At 39.6% G+C, this 19,992-nt stretch overlaps 1 protein-coding gene across 3 annotated transcripts in view; it reads right to left on the bottom strand.

Annotated features, from left to right (window-relative positions):
- The window catches only part of NR3C2 (nuclear receptor subfamily 3 group C member 2), a 237,031-nt gene extending 225,336 nt beyond the window's left edge, over positions 1–11,695 (bottom strand). For 2 of the 3 annotated variants that reach the window (XM_072121578.1, XM_072121593.1), the window contains exons 1-2: positions 4,341–4,443; positions 3,456–3,981 (exon numbers count right to left, since the gene is read on the bottom strand). The gene's annotated coding sequence lies outside the window, so the exon portion shown is untranslated. Of the gene's footprint in view, positions 1–3,455; positions 3,982–4,340; positions 4,444–11,598 lie in introns of those variants that run through there. The other variant, XM_072121586.1, reaches the window with a different exon arrangement.
- Positions 11,696–19,992: the final 8,297 nt, after the last annotated feature.

Raw genomic sequence — 19,992 nt, 5'->3', positions numbered from 1 at the left:
CTAGGACGCCTTTATATATGATTAACTACTAGCGGTGGCAGAATGAATGAAAAATTCATGTCTGGCTGTGTGGCAAGATGATCAATTCCTTGCACCGGCGCACAACTCAAGTTTGCTGAGTGTATATTATGCAAGAGTTTGCAGTTCTTGCAAAAACATGTAAAACATGAAATCCTTAATGTATTTAGTGCTACCGCATGTTAGCATTTAACCTTTTCACAGCGTTAGAAGAACAGTGTGATTTCAGCATTACAGAGCTGCACTGCCATACATTAGGGTGAAGAAGATTAATTAGTCGCAATAATTATTATTCTATTATTTCCACTGCTTATATTTATAAAGTCTGATATTTCCAAAATCAGATAATTAAAGCCAATCCAAGTTTTCCCTTCTCGATGAGTCAGTTTACTCTAATGATCCTTCTAACTGACTTGCAACCCCAAAAATGCACCATATCCCCCAAAAAGACACCTGCGGAAAACGATTCCTGCTGCTGCAGATTTTCTGAAGTCAAAGACACCCGGATTCTGACATTTCAACATCATTCATTATTTCAGCTCTATAAAATTCTATAAAATCCATGCAAAACGTATTATATTCAATATTAATCTTCGCTGCTGCGTGTTACATAATGGGTATAAAACCACCATTCAATACTGCACTGGCTGTGTAGTTCACTCATGAGGTCTGACATTTGCACCTGCTCCCTACCTGCATTAAATTCCTACTTGGCATTTGTCTTCTTTCCTCCCCCCTCCTATCTATTTATCCGATTTCCTCTATCCTCCAGGTGCAGTAGGTACAGTAGTGGAGAGAGATTAGCACTAGTTTGTAAACACCAAAGCTGGCATTAGTCTGCCATTGTATACCCAGAGGTGGATACAGCATCAGGGCTGGGGTAAGTCTGTCTGCAGCAGACATGACAGTCTAGAGTTCTCATTCTCCGACTTATATAAGACCATGGGACACGCTGACACAGACCACTACTCTTTGCATAGAAATAGTTAAGCTTTACGTCTGTCACATGGCAAGTGCTAGTTGGACCCTGCCCCGCTCTTCTCTCATTGACACTCCTTCACTGCTCTCAGCCATCTCACTGGTTCCACTGACCTGTCAGTTATGAGGAGGGTGGCATGACTGATATTAAGTTGCTGCGACACAAAAGATAACCCTTTACATTCCAGACAGAAGAGAAAACAGAGTCCTTTTCACTTTTTTAGTGTGAAAAATCTAAGCTTCATCCTTGCAGCCAAGTAGTTGAGGCAAACAACAGCTCCGAGCTGACAAAGTTACACTCAAAAAAAAGGGACAAGGTGCACAACACAGGGACACACGGATCTACAGAGGTGATTCATGGTACAGCACCGCAACACAGGTGTGATAGCAATGACCTCTGCAGATCTAAAAGATCACATTTGTATGCCCTTTCTCCATACATTATAGAGCAATATTTATGGAATCTATCACTTTTATTTATCTCTGCAATATTTAGCAATAATATCTTATCTCTTGTGTAATATTTATGAATATGGCCATATTTATTCATGTTATATCTATAAATATGATGTCTTATCAAATCTATTCATCTATTTATCCATCCATCATTAGTATTCTCTAATCTATCATCCATCTAAACACACACTATTCAGACTATTCCTTATTTATTCTATTTTTAACATAAACCTCAATCAATAAATGACATCTGAAGAAAAGTCTAATTCACACTTGTTTGATGGTTTCCTAATACAGATTTCATCTAATAATCATAGATACCAATACCACCCCTGTCACACCCAAAAAGTAATTCAGAGTCAACGCGTCATTCTATGGAAAGCAGATCAGGTTATTGGAAGGTTATTTGGAAATCCACGACTGACCAAGCAGGTAAAACAAGGAATACGAAAGGGCAAAGAATGATTTAAATGAAAACACTGACAGTCTCTAGGAGACGGTGCAGCGAGCTCCACCTGCAACACTCTGAGCCACAGAGGCCTGCAGCTATTTGGCATGCAGCCTGGTGCCCTGTGTGGTTTATTCAGCATTACCTGGCAAGGCATCATTCTGTATCAAGTTCAAACCCACTCTATACTTGTTTGCAATAATGCATGATATCCACTTATATAGAGGTCTGGAAATTTCCATTCATTTATTCATGCTAAGTTTTAGAAAGTACAAAATATGGACACACAGGATAACTCCAACTCTGCTTCACCATAATAAGCAATTTTTGACCCCCAAGTAAGGGACATAGTTATAGATAACCAAAACCTAGCTCCAGACAGTAACTGGTAACAGCCAACACCCCTGGGAACATTAGATTGTTACTTTATATTCAAGTTCATAGTTGGGACCGATTATATCAATTTCCACCCAAATTTAGTTGCCTGTGCTTATATTGGTTGTCAACTGGCCGGAAAACACATGTAGTAAGCGTGTTTTGAGGGGATCCTGTAATTTTTATCAAATTTAGTGATGTGTTTGTTACAATGTAGCAAGCACTAGTGCCATTCATGGAAAGATACATTGATGTCACATGAAAGTGAACGGAGTCACTGAGATTTACATGACTCATGTATGTGACTGGTCTCTTAAAGGAAATCTACCACATTATTTCACCTCTACAAAAGCACCAACATTGCTTTGTAGAGGTTAAAAAGTTGAACACCGGAATTCTTTCATGAAAGACAACAGTCGGTTAAATCTTTGTATAAAGACTTTAGCGTGTATGAAAATTAGCCTGAGGTGCTCTGGGGGGCGTTACCATAGCCCCTCCATCCGCACACTGGCTCTCCATCCCCCCGCCCCCTCCTGACATCATCGGGAGGGGAGGGCTGGAGGAGACAGCAAGCACTACAGAATACTGATTTACATACACATTACAGAATGTTAATTTTTCAAACAAGGATGCCAGTGTACATATTTGTTGCCTCTACAAAGCACTAGTGGTGCTTTGTGGAGGTTAAATGATGTGGCATATATCCTTAAAAAGAAAAAAAGTTATGAAATAGATTTATCTTCAAAATCTATCACATAACAGGAGATATTTGCGTTCCAAAAGATAATTTTTGTTATATAAAATACTGATTAGAACTTGATAGAGGATGATGGGATACAATAATGAGACATTAGCAGACAGGAAGAGGACTGTGTAACGGATGTGCCATAGGGCATCATTCTCCATATAGATCTTACAAGGAGCCTATGGAGATGTTGTGTCTGAGACGGTGTCTGGCTTCTCAGGCAGACACAGTCAGGATTATTAGCGACCCCCTCCTTTCTCTCCAGAGGTGACAAGTGCACATTATGTGACTCTCAGGGACATGCATGTGTGGTTAAATCCTTGCATGGATGAATGAGGAGTTGTGCAGTAGTTTAGGGCATGGCGGTAAGTAGTGTCAGGGGGATCTGCTTAATGGTGGGGTGGACTTTGCCCTCCTGCAGAGCTCGGCACTCACCTTTCCTATGACATGGTAGGCTGCTCCCTCCCGACACACAGAAGTGAGTGCAGTCCCCGGTCACAATACTCTCCAGTAGGTGACGGTCACACCCTCCAGCCACAGACTGGGGAGCCTGCTTGGGTGTCTGGAGTAAAGTCACCCCACATAAAAGTGGCCGCCGCTCCCTGCACGTTTCAGCGGGGGGACCTGACTTAGTTGCAAAACTTTTCCTCCTTTTTGTCCCCGCAGTTGCTTGTCCAGAGCCCGTCACATCTCCCCGTCCCCCGGTGCAGGGCAGCTTGTGTCTGGCAGCTGCTGGAGAGGCTCACACCCGGACCAGAGAGCTGCGGGCACGGCTAGGGGCTCCAAGAGGTGCCGTCCCGAAGAGTGCGGACAGGCAGGCAGCACGGTGCAGCCCGGACAGCAACAGCAGCTCAATGGAAGAAGCGGCAGCAGCTGAGTGACAGGCAGACTGAGCAACGTGCTGTCTAGTTCCCATGCAGCAATACTAAACGTGTATGGAGCACTCAGACGTGGTCAAACACTGTGGTACAGAGAAAAGACAGGATACAAATAAGTAAGGTACAGTAGTATAGACAAGCCATATTCACTATATATACACAGCATACATAACAACAATTGTATGAAGCAGAACCACTTGTGAGGTGTCAGCTGCAGAGTTCTATCTCTAAGGGGCATATACATACAGTAATAATATTACATACTGAGGTAGAATAAAGGATAATGATATATATACATATGATAAAAATACAAGGTAATCATGTGGATCTCCAGATGTAATAAATATAAGGTCTCCTATAGTAAAGAATAAAACTTACTCTGCAACAAACAATAATAAGAACCTGTGTGATTGCAGTCATCTGAGGTCAGCTAGAAACTTACCCCGAGCTGCTGGTGGGGAGAGAAGGTAGTATGGCTGTGTCAGGTAGCTGTGCAGTGCTGGGGATCAGCATGTCTGTGCTGGAGGAAGGCGCTGGCCTGACTGACTAGCGGAGAGATTAACAAGGAAGGACCACGCCCCCGGGGGCGGGCACATGTGGACTTCAGTCCAACAGGAGAAGCGGTGTGGGCGTGTCTGCAGGGAGGCGGGGGCGTGGCAGAGACTTGTGCTGCTGGAATGGGGTTAACCCTTGCAGGAATTGTTGGTGTTGATGTTACTGCTGCATGTGTGCAGGTAGTCATCAGTAATCAGTACATATCTATTACAATGAGGTGTGATGACTGGATCAGGGAACAGACCAGCGGCAGGATTATAGTGTCATATGATAATGTATACATGTCAGCCAGTATTCTGCATATAGGAGCTATACACATCATATAATGTGACCTAGCACTACCCTCTATTGTACATGTTCAGGTTTTCTTCCATGCTCCATCCTTGTATAAGTCTGACACCTCAGAAGTGCTTCTCCTTCATAGTGACTGTGTACACAATGTAACTATCACCTGTCTAGACTTCTGTCCCCTATGTGTTTATGTGTTCTCTGCACCTCAGACAAAAGGTTACACAGTGTGTAAACCACATAGAAGTGAGCAGATAAGGCGGGCTCCCTCCTCAGGGCACCCACTCTGCACAAGGAGTGCGGCTCCCGTCTTACTTGGACATAGTTCCCATGCAGAGAGCAGAAGAGAGACAGCTGTGATGTCATCAGCACGTCACATGACACGGCGGTCACGTGCCCCGCAGTCTGGCCGCTGTCTGAGGAGGCGGCTGTCTCCAGCGCTTACTGTACTCTCATCCCCGCACACACCTGAGCGCGGCGGCGTCATACATGCGGCCAGACACTGATAAACAAGCATCAGAGAGTGACGCCATAGCCGGGACCATAGTCCTGTACTAATCCACAGGCAAAGACATCAGTGACAGAGAAAATGGCCAGTAATAGGAAAAGGAGGAAAAATACTGGGAGGAAAACACTCAAATCTGTCTATAAATGAGCAGCAATAGATATTAAGTATTAATAGAAGTAATACGCATCAATGGATATATTATTACAGTAATAAGCATCAATAGATACATCATTAGATGGAGTAATAATAGATATAGTGTTATTAAGAGTAATAATCATCAGTAGACACAGAATTAATAATAGTAATAATCATCAATAGATACATCATTAATGGAGTAATAATCGTCAATAGATACATCATTAATGGAGTAATAAGCGTCAATAGATACATTATTAATGGAGTAATAAGCGTCAATAGATACATCATTAATGGAGAAATAAACGTCAATAGATACATCATTAATGGAGTAATAAGCGTCAATAGATATATCATTAATGGAGTAATAATCGTCAATAGATATATCATTAATGGAGTAATAATCGTCAATAGATACATCATTAATGGAGAAATAAACGTCAATAGATACATCATTAATGGAGTAATAAGGGTCAATAGATATATCATTAATGGAGTAATAATCGTCAATAGATACATCATTAATGCAGTAGTAAGCATCAATAGATACATCATTAATGGAGTAATAATCGTCAATAGAGACATCATTAATTGAGTAATAAGCGTCAATAGATATATCATTAATGGAGTAATAATCGTCAATAGATACATCATTAATTGAGTAATAATCGTCAATAGATACATCATTAATGGAGTAATAATCGTCAATAGATACATCATTAATGGAGTAATAAGCAGCAATAGATATATCTTTAGTATGGTTATATGAATCAATAGATATCATTTTAGTAGGCTTAATTAGCATTAATATATGGAATATTACCGGTAAAAAGCATCAAAATATACATTTTTATTGAGAGTAATGTTCATCAATAGACAAAGCATTCATAGAAGTAATAAGCATCAATACATATATATTTGCAGTCCAATCAGTTTTGAGGTGGTTTTAGATGCAGTTTTATCAATTTCACAGGTGAAATACATAAATTGGATAGGTGAATTTGATTTTGAAGAGGAAACCTGCTAAACAAATGTCATTCACCTGTTGCATTAATGTCTTTCACTTGTTAAAATAAGAAACTACACCTAAAACTACCTCAAAACTGATTGCAATGCAGTTTTAACTGACCACTCCCTTAATTGAGTAATACCAATCAATAGATAGAATTTTAGTAGGCTTAATTAGCAACAATATATGAAAAATTACCAGTAATACGCATAAAAAACTGTGTTATTAAGCGTAATAAGCATCAGTAAATACAGTAGTATTAGGAGTAATAAGCATCAATAGATACAATGTTAGTAGGAGGTATAATGCTGTAGTAGTTGGAGTAATACACATCAATGGATACTGTGTTATTAAGAGTAATAAGCATCAATAGATACCGCATTAATTCAAGTAAAACATCAAAAGATACAGTATTTTTAAGGATAATAGAATATTAGCATTAATAAGCATCAATAGAGAAAGCATTAATAGAACCAATAAGCCCCAATAAATACAGTATTTGTAGAAGTAGTGAGAATCAGTACATGTAGTAGTAGTAGCAGTAAGGCCTCTTTCACACTGGTGGTGGGTTTTTTTACCTGTGATTCAGTGATTTTCACAGAAGCCTTACTGAGCCATCCTTTTCTATGGGTGTTTTCACATTTCAGTTAATTTCAAATGATCTGTTGTCCAATTTAGAAAATTTTGAAAAATTTTTAGAAGCTGCCCTATTTTTTCATACTTGTGGATCACGTAAGGCAGTAGAAGTCTAAGGCTCTGCAAAACAACTGATGAAAGGCCATTTTTTCTCAGATGGTGCTGTGGAACCAAGTGTCATGTTCTCTAAACCAAAGTTAAACCTTCATCTTTTTTGCGGTTGTGAAAAAAGCGGAGCAATGGAAGCATAACGGATGTAATAAAAATGAATGCAGACAAAAAACAGAAGCAAAACAGAATGGAATCACCAGTGTGAACCCGTCCTTATAACTATTGATAAAGTAGTAGTAGGAGTAATAAGCATCAATATATACAGTATCGGTAGAAGTAATATGGATTACTAGGTGCTGTGGTAGGAGTAATAAGCAGCAATAGATACAGTATTCGTAGGCATAATAAGCATCACTAGATACAGAAATAATAGAAGTACCAGGGTGATGTGTGGATAAAGCTAAGTAAGAACAGAATCAGGTCACTAAAAGCAGGTAAATTAACAACATACCAGCATTTCTAATCTCTTTGTTAGGAGCAAAACGATGAAAATAAGACATGTCGGATGTTTGAAGGGGGCATGAAGTGCAAGAAATCCCATTGGCTATGGAATTTTTTGTGCTTCTTTTTTGGGTGTCCAAGTTGAAAGTTGAAGAAGTCCAGTCTACAAATTATGAGACGGGGGCTAAAGAGACATCTGCATAGTACTTTGGAGTGAAATACTTATGAAGAAGCATGCTATGTGCTCTAGCACTTGCAAATATTATATATGTTTTTGGCTAAATATTTGGTTAGACCATAGAAAAGATGTTTTTGGCTAATTATTCCAATTACGTTGCTGAAGTCGCTGAGTTTGTGAGTAGTAACACTGTTTGTTCAGGGGCATAACTACAGGGGTAGCAGCTGCAATGGGGCCCGCAATGTCAGGTGACCCCAGGATATGGGGTATTGTGTATTTGTAAGTGTTTATATGCTGTATATGATTTTGACAGTATGGGGCACATTTACTTACCCGGTCCTGTCACGATCCCCGCTGTTCGTTGTCCGACGTTCATGGACTCCGTGCGATTCACTAAGATTGTGCGCCTGGTTTCCTGCATGTGTCGCTCCCCGCTCAGGTGCACCGGAGTTCACCTTCTTCTTCCTGGTGTATGTAAGTGCATTATCTTGTGACACAATTTAAATGTTAAATCCTGCGCGCAGTCAGAATTCGTCGGATCGTCTGACAGCCCGCCCCCCCCATCTCTGTCACATGAAAGTCGGCGCCGATGCGGCACAATCCGATCGCGTGGGACACAATCCCCTTCTAAATGCCTGTCCCGGTGGCACGATCCCAGAAAAGACGCAAAACCCAACAGAAATGCGGCCGCGGGACCCTTAGTAAATAAGCCCCTGCATGTCTATTTGCTGCATGTGTGTGGATATGTGATGTGTATATTCTGTATGTCTGTTTATATGATACATGTGTTACTGTGTGTATATGCTAAATGTATGTAAATATGGTTTGCATATACTGTGTATGATTGTAACTCACGTGTATGAGTATACAAATATGTATATATTTTTTTAAGGAGAAGGGGGGGACCATTCAGAAGTCTGCAATAGAATAGAAGGAGTCTATTGTAGGGAGCCTTTTGTAGGTAGAATCAGCACTAAAATGAAATAGTTCATTATAGGGGTTTTCTGATAATTTTGCCAAATCATCTATGGGCAAGGTTGGTTGTAAGAAAAGAACCTTATTACTGCCTATTTAAAGTGTTAAACCCAAAAACTAGAATTGTCATATCATATCAACAAGAGAAGTAGATATGCGTATAATTAATCAGTAATGTATTGTTTTTGTATACATATGATGTAGTACCAGGCATTCTTATCAATAGATACTGCATCAATATCAAAAACTATAGAAAGAAGTAACAATAGAAAGTGTTATTTTCTGGAGATCAAAATTACAGAACAATGTATGATCACTTGAGTTTTTCAGAGATAATGTAATCTACATTGATCAACATTTGAATGATTTTTTTTGTAAGGGATACATGCAATATCCTGCATTTTTGTTAACTGATGAGTGATGAATGCAAGGAAGGAACAACGTGTTGTTGAAGAAGGTTCTGATATACACTTATATTCACTCTACCATACAACTGTATGAGAGGTCCAACTCCTGCTGCAGAAAGCATTCCTCAAACCATGACACTTCCTCCACCACTTTTCACTGACTTCTTTACACACTTTGGGTTCAGTCTTTTCCCAGTTTTTCGACAAACATAATGTTTCCCATCAGATCCAAATAAATTAAACTTGCTATCACTAAAATGAACCATGGACCACTTCTCCTGTGTCTACACAACATGCTCGTTAGTAAAGGTGAGTCTAGCCTTTTGATCCTTTCTTCTAATGAGAAGTTTGGTCACTGAAGAGTGGGCTTTTAGTCCAGATACTTTTATCATTGTGACACTGTTAGCACCAGGTGCCAGATTAACACCAATAATTTGTAGTTAACTGATTTTGGTCATTGTTCATTTATCTCATTTCCATCAGAATACACACAATGACCTTGACAATTAGGAAACTATGTGTTCTTTAATTAGATCTCCAGTGTATATTGCTAAACCTATGATTTCCAATCAAATATATGAATACACTGATAACTGCTAAAAAATAAAAAAAATGGGTAAAGGGTATGCATTAATAAGTATGAAGTATCATTAGGTAAAGCAATGCATGGCAGTAAGTGAATTCCTAACTTAGTTAATTAGAAATCTAGTTACACTTTAGGTAAACTTACAACAAATGTAGAAGTGGGTGTTCTGTAAAGCAATTGCCAGTTTTAGATTACAAACTTCTAATAGTTGTTGTACAAATATAGTAAGCATTCATAGGCTTGGGTATATATAACTGCATATTAGAGCTGGTAAATGTAATATAGATATCAAATGGATCACAAAAGTATTTGTATCAGTAAGGAAAAAGGGTTGACAGGACTAGTTATAAACAGATAAAGCAGATGTAAACAGTGAGAAGATATTTTGTTACTAATGGCAGCAGACAAGGTGTGGCACTATTATTTGTCATATAGTTCTGGTATTTGGGACTCCACTTTTATTTTTACTAAGGGCCAAACTTGTTCCAAAACTAGGGAACTCTGGACCCCCAGAGCTTGTGCCTGGGAAGAAGCCGATGCTGATATTGATGATTTGTGACTACACATGAAGACATTAACAGCAAGCCTTTTAATAAACTTTCTTTCAGAGGACTGAAAATTTTGTCCTTCTATCTGTCTTATTTTACACTAAAAAGTCTCTTAAATGCCTAGCACCTACTAAGATGGGCATCATTTTGGGGTAGTAGGGGCATTATGCAAATGTATAAAGGTTCCAACTATCTTTGGGGTTGAAAGGAGCCATTTTTCCTTGTTGAAACTCCACCTATGGAGTGAAATGTAATTTCCTTAAACTTTCTCACCCTCCCCCTGCACTTCCTGCTGTTGCTAGAGTACACAGGCAGAGGGAGGAAGGAGAGAGCAGGGGGAGACATGTTCTGCTCATTGTAACAACCAATGAAAAGACATCACTGAGGAGCTCTGAAAACACCCCCTGGAGCCCCTCAGATGCATTAGCTTTATTTTAAAAGTTTATATTAGAAGGAAAAAAAGCAATAAACAACAAATATAAGAAGATTGCCACAATCACGGTGTTTGGATCTGTGAGTAAGTGCCCCTGTGCTTGCCAGTTAAGAACTTTCTGTTAAAAATTTTGGTACTTTTAACAGAAGGAAATGTGAAGTGATCTAATATCTCCTGATAGATGGCTGCGCTGACTTTGATCTTCATAAAACACACTGAACCTACAGCTGATGACATGGCTCCCAAAACAAGACAAAGATTCATGGTGAATCAAAACGTTGCTTTTTTCATGCCCATGTGAATAAAGGCGTACAGCCTTCTTAAAACTGCATTGGATGCTGTGGCCTTTCCTTATTTTATGGCTCCCGTAGCCATCACTGATTGTGGTAACTTTACATTAGCCCTCTAGAAGCTTGGATTGTGCCTCTTCAGGTAAACCCAGGTAAGACGTTTCTGGCGTTGTCTATTGGTCAGGAACTGTTTGACACATTGAATGTGACATTTGTTGCCGATGTCCTAGATAAATCTTTGTTTGGTTCTTGAAGCACTGACTCCAGCAACAGTCCACTCCTTGTAAAATTTTCCCTAAATTTTTGAATGACCATTACTTAACAATCCTATTAAGGAAACGGTATCACGGTTGCCTGTGCACCTTTTCCTGTCACACTTTTTTTCTTTCACTCAACTTTTCATTGAAGGTGTATTCTGGGAATTAGTTGTTATTTAAACTTTTTCTCCCCTTAGTAGAAAAATGTTGTGGACATACACTACAATGAAGAATTAAAATGCTACTGGCCTTTAATCAGTCCATTGATTTTGTCCCTGTGGAGGAGAAAAGGGACAGAAGATGGCTGATGGTCACATGTCCACATCACACGTCCTGCACGTACCTGGGCAGTGATGTGATCATCACTACATTTAGTTCTAGCCAATTGTTAACAGTACATCCAGTATGGCCAGTGTTGTGATGAGATGTCATCTCAGTGAGGTAATGTGCAGTGATGGCAGTTACACATCATTACTATGGTAACAGAGCAGGACAGTCTGTTACATCATCACTGGGAGCAGAGGCCGAGAAGGAGGAGCTGATACTGAGAACCGCGGGATCATGGGACTTGTAGTTGTAGATGGTGGCCATCTTGTTGATAATTCTGCCTACAGTCCGAGGCTTGAGAAAGCGCTGTCAGCGCGAAAATGCCGGTCCCCTTGCCGTGGCGTGCATCCCCCTGTCATGGATTCTTCCCTGCAATAAAGAGTTCCCTGCTTCATATGTTGGTGAGTGCCGTCTTGTTTCTTCCACGTCTGGATTACACATGTCTTTGCCGCTCTGGACATGCACCCCACATTGGAACCGGTGAGTGTCGGTTCACGCATGCAGCCCTTCCCGCTGGATTTGTGCTTTCTACCTTGTCTGTGGTCAGGGTGGTGCCGGTCATCTTTTGCTCTTCACGTATTTTGTTTTGTATTAGATGATCTTATTTCCTGAATACCCCTTTACTATGCTTTGCTACATTAATCAGTGATCAGCCAGCTTCTTTAGTGGTGATCATTTGTGTTTTCCCCTTCTTGTGGAGTGTGTCAGTGACTGACTTCTGGACATCTGTGTCAGCAGTTTTCCCCATGATTGTGTTGCTTACTGAACCAGATTTAGGGACCTTTTAAAATGCTTAAGAAGAATTTGCTGGTGTTTTGGGTTAATTATTCTAATTTTCTGAGATAATGACTTTTGAGTTTTCCTTGGCTGTCAGCCATGATCATCAACATTGACATAAATAAGCAGTTGAAAAAGTTCACTCTCTATGTAATGTCTATATAATATATAAGTTTAACTTTTTGAATTGAATTACTGAAAACTTTTGTTTGCCTGGCACCTAACTCTCCAGCTGACCATATTAACATGCATGCATTGTTCAATGTCACCTCATTTGCCAGAACCAAAGGTTTCTTTTCCTCAACTGACATCATCTGAAGGGGACAGCTGGGAGGTCCCCAAACACACCAGCTGTTTGGCCGCTCCCACCGATATTAACAGATTCAGCCAAAGATAATTTGGGGTCTTCTAAGCAATTTTAAGACTTCCTTGTTTTTGTGCTTGGAAAACCCCATGAGCATTTTAAGAAATAGACTTGCTGACATCTGTTAGATATTGAATAGATATATTATAGCTTTTTATTTCTCAGTATTTACTTTTAATAAACAGTAATAAATACAGTTGATATGAATGAACTGTAGAAGCAACAGTGACCTCCACTTAACACTATAACAAACGTTATCTCAGAATAAGGTTCACGAACCACTCATTGAGTAAACATCAGAATTTTATGACATACTTATCTATAATAGATATTGTACGTAGTTTCCATTCCAGTTTTCTCTTCCATATTGTGTAACTTTTAGAGGCCAGACAATAGATGTACAAACGTGTCCACTGTTAACTTTAGCCCTTATTTTGGACTCGCTTTGTCATGAAACTGGTTTAGTACATTATCACATTAAACTATCCTTCACAGTCTGTATTTCACAGCACAGCCACCAGGGGGTACAAATAGAAACATATACTGTAGAATAGATAGCATATAATTTTTTAAAATATATTTTCACCAAAAACTGCTCATTCATTTTGGACATATCTAAACATGTTTAAACAAGAGAACAGGTGAGGTAGAAACCATCTGTACACTAATAATTGCAATGTTAACAGGTTTAGCAAGAACTGTATTTGTTTTTTGCAGTTCACTTTTTAAAGGCACACACAGGGGCACAAGTATCATAGTTTTAAAGCTGCCACTTTTTCAGGTTTTTTGAAGTAATTAATTATGGCAATGTATCTTAAGTTTTCCCCTTTTGTGATACATGTGATGATTTGCCTGTTTAGTCTCACTTTTGCAACTTTTTGTGGTATGCACAAGTAAGTATTGGGGGCACATGTATCATAGTTTTTGGCTGCCACTTTTTAAAGTTTCCTGAGGTTGGCCTACTTAATCATTGCAATGTACTATATCAGTGATGGCTAACCTATGGCACTGGTGCCAGAGGTGGCACTCAGATCCCTTTCTGTGGGCACTCAGGCCATCACCAGAGATGATTCCAGGTATCTTCCTGCAGTCCCAGACAGACCAGGGCTTGCTGTGCACAGAGCTATTTTAAAGTGACAGCTCTACCAGGGACTATTTTCTGCTTTATTGGTGTCCTCAGGTGCTGGTATCAATGAAAACTGTGACAGAGCAGGGAGTATAAATCACAAATTAAATTTCTGTGTTGGCACTTTGCGATAATTAAGCGGGTCTTTGTTATTGTTTGGGCACTCGGACTCTAAAAGGTTCGCCATCACTGTACTATATCTTAAGTTTTTTCCCTTTCTGATACATTGCCTGTTTAGTCTCACTTTTGAGACTTTTTGTGGTGTGAGACTTTTTAATCCCAAATAGTAGTTTACCAAAAGTAAGTCTGGTTCTAGCATGCTCTGTTTTGGGACTTATTATTCGCAAAAATGAGACAATTCACAAGTTGAACAAACATCTGGGCTACAAAGATAAATCCGGCTACTGCACTAAATCCTTGGGCCAGCAAATTTTGGTACGCTGCTTGAATCTGCACCTAAAAAGTTGCAAACTGTAAAAAGTTGCACAAAAGGTTGCATACTGATGTAGCATGCTGTTTTGGGGATTATTAGGTGCAAGAATGAGACAATTTTAGAGCCTAAAGTCTCACAAATTGAACAAATATTTGGGTTACAAAGATAAATATGGCACACTGCATTACATCCTTCAGACAGCTAACTTTGGTACGCTGCATGATTCTGCACCTAAAAAGTCTAATACTGCGAAAAGACTCACAAAAAATTGCACAAAAAAAAGAAGAGTGATACATGTCCCCCACTGTTTCCTATTTTGTTGTAAAAGTTTATTAAATAAAGGGGTTTTCCAGGTTAAAAATAATAATGACCTATCAAAATGATTAGATCTCAGATTGGAGGGGGTCCAAAATCCAGCAACCACTGATGTCAGCTGTTCTCAGCCACTGAAAAACCGAGAACAGAAAGGAAGCATCATTCTCTGTGCCTGAATGTAGTCACTACAGTTTAACCCAACTTTGCAAATGAAGAACAGTCTGCAGTAATTTGGTATTACCACTACACACAGAACAGAGCGGTCTGTTTCACTTTGTATCAGCTGCTTAGAGGGGTACAAGGGACCCCTAATTTTTTTCAATGATGGTCCAGCAGTCAAGCTCCTATGATCATCAGAGGCATAAGAGCAAAAGTTATATAACCCCTTTAATATTTAGTTGTATTTTGTTAATTTCAATCTTTTTGTGTATATTTTCTTGGAGTTTTCTTGTTTGCAAACATGAAAAAAATTGTAGGAAGAAAAAAAAGCTATACAAAAGGAAGTGTATCATTAGCCAGGAATTATGTACCAGTTTTTGGAGCACAATGAGGTCTGTTGAAAGTCAAATTTATCATAGCTTAGACTGGTTGATGAGTCTGGCATCTGAGATGTTAGAGTCTGCAGTGCAATTGCAACTTTTTTGTTAAAATGTCGCACATAAGTGGCAGATTGGGGCACATGTATCATAAATCTGTTTTGGGCTGTTCTGCTGTTCAGATCTATCTTAGTGGTGCAGTTTTGCCTTTAGTGAATTGCAACTTTTTAAAACAAAAGTTGCAAAAAGTCTCCAAAAGTTCCAAGCTAATTTCTATAACCGGGGATAACTGGGGGAACAAATGTGGTCAAAATTCCAATCCGCTTTGTCCCAGGTGCTCGAACGCCTTCCTCTCCCCCAGACATAAAAGCTCCAGAAAAAAAACTTGACCGGCACTCTCTGTTAGTATAAATGCAAAAATATCCTATATTGGTCCTGGATAAAAGCATTCCTGGTTTACAGACATACAATAGATATAGTCATCTGATACCTTTCAGACATCCTTCGTATGGATAACATGTCATAGATAACATAGAGAGGAAAGGTGTTCACTAATAAGCCATTTGTACCGGAAATACAATCATCTTCCACTAAATCAGGTGTGGGCACGTACGTGGCTCACTGATGAACACCTCCAACAATGGCATTCACATATATATAAAAAACACATTTACAAATCTGAATATAAACTTAGTAGTCTTAGTAGTTTAAAAGCAAATTGTTTCTGACATGCAGACCTTTTGGAAAATTACAATCTTTTGCAAGGATCCACAATTCTTCACAATTTAACAGTTTCTTTCTTAGATCTCTTCCTCTGTTGCCAATTTTAACTCTTTCAAGACCACTGAACTGAAAACCTGACAAATCCCTATTGTGTTTTTAAATGTTTAGCAGTATTTGAAGGATGTCTGCTGTCTGGATTAGTAGTGCCATTGAGATGCTCCCATATGCGTTCCTTAAAGAGGATCTGTCACCCATAAATTCAGCACTAGGAGCTGCTTACCATGGTAAGCAGCTCCTAGTGCTTAAACAAAAGCTGCAGTGTTAGTATGATAGTGTTACTGGAAACCTCTGATAATGCTAACTAACACTGCGGCGGAGTACAATGTAAACGCCGGACCACTCTCAAAGCGGTCTGATGTGTTCATGAGGGGGCGGGATTGTGGGAGGGTTTAGGGGGCAGTGTCTGCCGGCCTGTGGAGCGAGCAGGGACCACCACCCCACCCAGCACCTCGGACCACCCCCTCCTGAATACATCGGACCGATTTGCAAGCGGTCCGGCATTTACATTGTACTCCGCTGCAGTGTTAGATAGCGTTATCGGAGGTTTCCGGTAACGCAATCATTCTAACACTGCGGTATTTGTTTAAGCACCAGGATCTGCTTACATTAGTAAGCAGCTCCTTGTGCCGAATTTATGGGTGACAGGTCCTCTTTAAGCATATGTAGGACCTACGTAGTCCAGATTGAAGTGCACACATGTGATGAAATAAACTACATTTTGTGTATTGCAATTAATAAAATTTGTTATTATTATCTCTGTGTCATCTATTTTACTGCTCAGTTTTTATTTGATGTACAAAATGGCAACATTTACAAATGTTGGCCCCGCATTTATAGAACCCTTCCATACTACCCTTCCATTGTTCTACCAACAACACTTGGGGACAAAACATGTCCCAAAGTGGATGCCCTTCTAACTGCAAAATGACATCCTCCCACTAAAATTTCTCTGAGTTCATTGTCTCATTGTAAAAGAGGTAAATATTTTTTAATGATACCCCGTATTGGTTTTATTTCCAAACTATATGTGGTAACAAAAACGGGTTTAGAGTGATACTTGTTGGCAGGGGTATGTTTATTACGTGATGAGAGTAGTTCTGTTCGGGGTCTGTTCACACTAATATTTTTTTGCTTTTTCTACATTCCACGTAGCATAGCCCCACGTTTTAAGTCAATGGCTGTGATTTCTTGATTAAATGTCATTTCTGACGAACAATTTTGTTTGGCCCTTAGCATTTCCCAAACTGGAAATCCCCTAATTGTATGTACTGGATGACACGATGAGCCATGTAAAACAGTATGAACAGACCCCGATCAGAACTACTCTCATCAATGCCGAAAAATAGACAATGGTGAACTTTGCAGGGAGACAGTTTTAGGCACAACAAAAAGCATAATCACCATGAAAAGTCTCAAAAATAAAAGAAAAAGGCAAGCCAAAAGATTGATACATGATTTAGCCACTATTTTTAAACTATTTCTTCTGGAATGATGCTGGAATTCGCAACTTTAAAAAAAATAAATCTTACTTCTATATCAGGATTCACATGATGCTGTTAGTTCAAGAAGTGTAAGGTGAAAAAATTTGCAGAAAAGACACAAAAATGGCACAAATCGGCCAATGTTCCAGAAAAATTTTATAGTTATGAGGATATATTCCTGCCTATGTATTTAACATCTCCTTAATGAGCCAACCAGTAGATGAGGTTCGTCTATGCATAAACAAATATTTCCTGTGTTGCTTTGTAAGAAACAAGTCGGAAAACCTTGAGTTTAATCACATGGCTTCTGTGTAGTTGTCTCTGTTGCTTCACCTGCAATAACAAGTGCAGTATGTTGTTTTTGTTTGTTTTAACACATGAGGCCAGGAAAGTATTTATTGCATCTCATATCACCCATATGAGTCATCTTGGCTACATCATCAGATGCCAATGTATCAAATCTATAACAACATCAAAAGAAAAACCAGGAGGAAGCTAATGATCACACAGCGTACAGTATATTTCACAATTTACAGAATTTCATATTTGCATAGAAGTTTAACCAAGGGGGGTACTTTACTACATTGATCTAGTAACTGGCTATTTTATCCGCAGATTAGCAGAGCAAATAATGTATTTTTCAGTTTGAGATTTACACACTGATAGCAGATTAAATATAGCTATAATAATAGTCCTATGGTAAAAAGAAATGTTAGTATCAGAAGGTTTCTCACAACATAAGGGCTTGTTTAGACAGGCCTATCCATATAAGGTCCACAAAGAAAATGTGTTACCGTAGTTTTACTGACTATAAGATGCACTTAAAATCTTGCTAAAAAGTGCATGCGTCTTATGTTCCGAAGTCAGGAGGGTCCAGCACTGTTAGACCCTTAGAGTGTATGAAGTGGAGGCAAAGGATTTCAGAAGGGTCTCTGCACTGCTCCCCTCTCCCTGTTTTTCCCAGGATGAGAAATACTACACACTAGGACTGAAGTCCTAATCATCTAATTCCTGCATCCTTTCAATGTCCTGTAACCCTTTCATGCTGCCAGGGATGGCACCAAAGAAGGCAAAGAAAAAGCTGGGACTGGATATGAAAATAGGTGTGTGTAAGCAGACCTAAACATTGTGTGCTGAACATTGCAGGTTCAGGTCCCCAAACCTGAACCTGGACTTCAGAGAGAAGTTCAGTTTCTGTGTTCACGCTAACCCCCTGCCATTAACACCCAGGAAAAGCTGGCAACTTTGCCAGAGACAGCAAGGGTAACACTCATGAGCATTGTTGTTACCAGTGGGGTTGAGTGTTTGTGTTCAGCTGAAGTTGGCCGAACCCAAACCTTCACGGGTCCACTATTCCCTACCTTGGAAGCCCAAGAATTACATCAGCAAATTCCATCAACTCTGTGTGAATTGACCCTACCTGCAAGAATAATTCGGGAAGTCATAAAATGAAAAGGGGAAGAGCCAGCTCCTGTTACCAGGAAAGGAGCATCCTGTCTGACCAAATCTAAACCTAGAGCCAAAACAAAATTCAAATGGGCAAAATTGGCCAGAGCATCTGATTCTACAAAGGCTTTGTCAGAAACAGATCTCAAAAACTGAAAAGGTTACAGACAATAGAATTTTAAAAACTGGTTTGGGAAACCCAAGTGACCCTCCCGAAGGTTACTTAGGTGCTTATAGTTCTCCAGCGCTGGTCTAATGGAACAAGATTCAATCAGATTACTGGATTTACCATAGTTCGTAATGTAATGCTCTTTAGGAACACTTGGTGACATGGCTTGAATTTGCATGGATTCTTCAGCATTCTGTGGTGTCTTTTTAGGCAGAATGGGGGAAATATGCAAGGTTTTCCAGGATGGGATAAGGATAACCACTCCACTTTTAGCTACCTTGGAAGGGAGCTCCCTTGACATCAAGCATGACCTAAAACAAAAAGATGCCTAATGACATGATTTGGGATTAAAACTAAGCCAGTATATATATTCCAGAAGGAACAGACTCCCAACTGTAGACAGAAAGGTTTTGACCCGATTGGGTCTCCTCAGTACAGCTTAAGGGACTGGTTTGGCTGAGTGAGAGGCTTGTGACTAGGGTAGGGAAAGAAGAGTCTTCCTTACGGAATTTCTTACATATTTTCCCAGAATCCCCCTAGTGGAGCATCCTTGGCTATAACAGGTAAAGACGACATACATTGACGTTTACATTCACTCAAGCGTCTATCTAACCTGACTGCCAATAATATCGCCTCCACCAAGGTTCTAGGCTCAGAATGACCCACTAAAAGATCTTTCATCACATCTTATGATCATAGTTTGAACTGTTACCTAAGAGCACGGTCATTCCAACTTGAAGAAACACACATTAAGAGCAGTAATCTTCCAACGGATATTTACTTTGCTGTAAAGGTGTTAACTGACCTTCAGCATAACCAGTTTTGTCAGGTTTCACATATAATAACCTTGAAGCTGAAAAAATTAATTCACAGAGGACACCTCTGGGACATCTGAGCCTAGAGAAAACGCCCATACCTGAGGACTTCCATGTATGAGAGAAATAGTTACCGTATATAGTTTTAGCACTAGACCTTGCAAT

Source organism: Engystomops pustulosus, chromosome 1, assembly GCF_040894005.1.
Source record: "Engystomops pustulosus chromosome 1, aEngPut4.maternal, whole genome shotgun sequence".
Taxonomy (NCBI): domain Eukaryota; kingdom Metazoa; phylum Chordata; class Amphibia; order Anura; family Leptodactylidae; genus Engystomops; species Engystomops pustulosus.
Note: the sequence above shows the minus strand (reverse complement) of the source record. Positions and strands in the feature narration are given on the sequence as shown.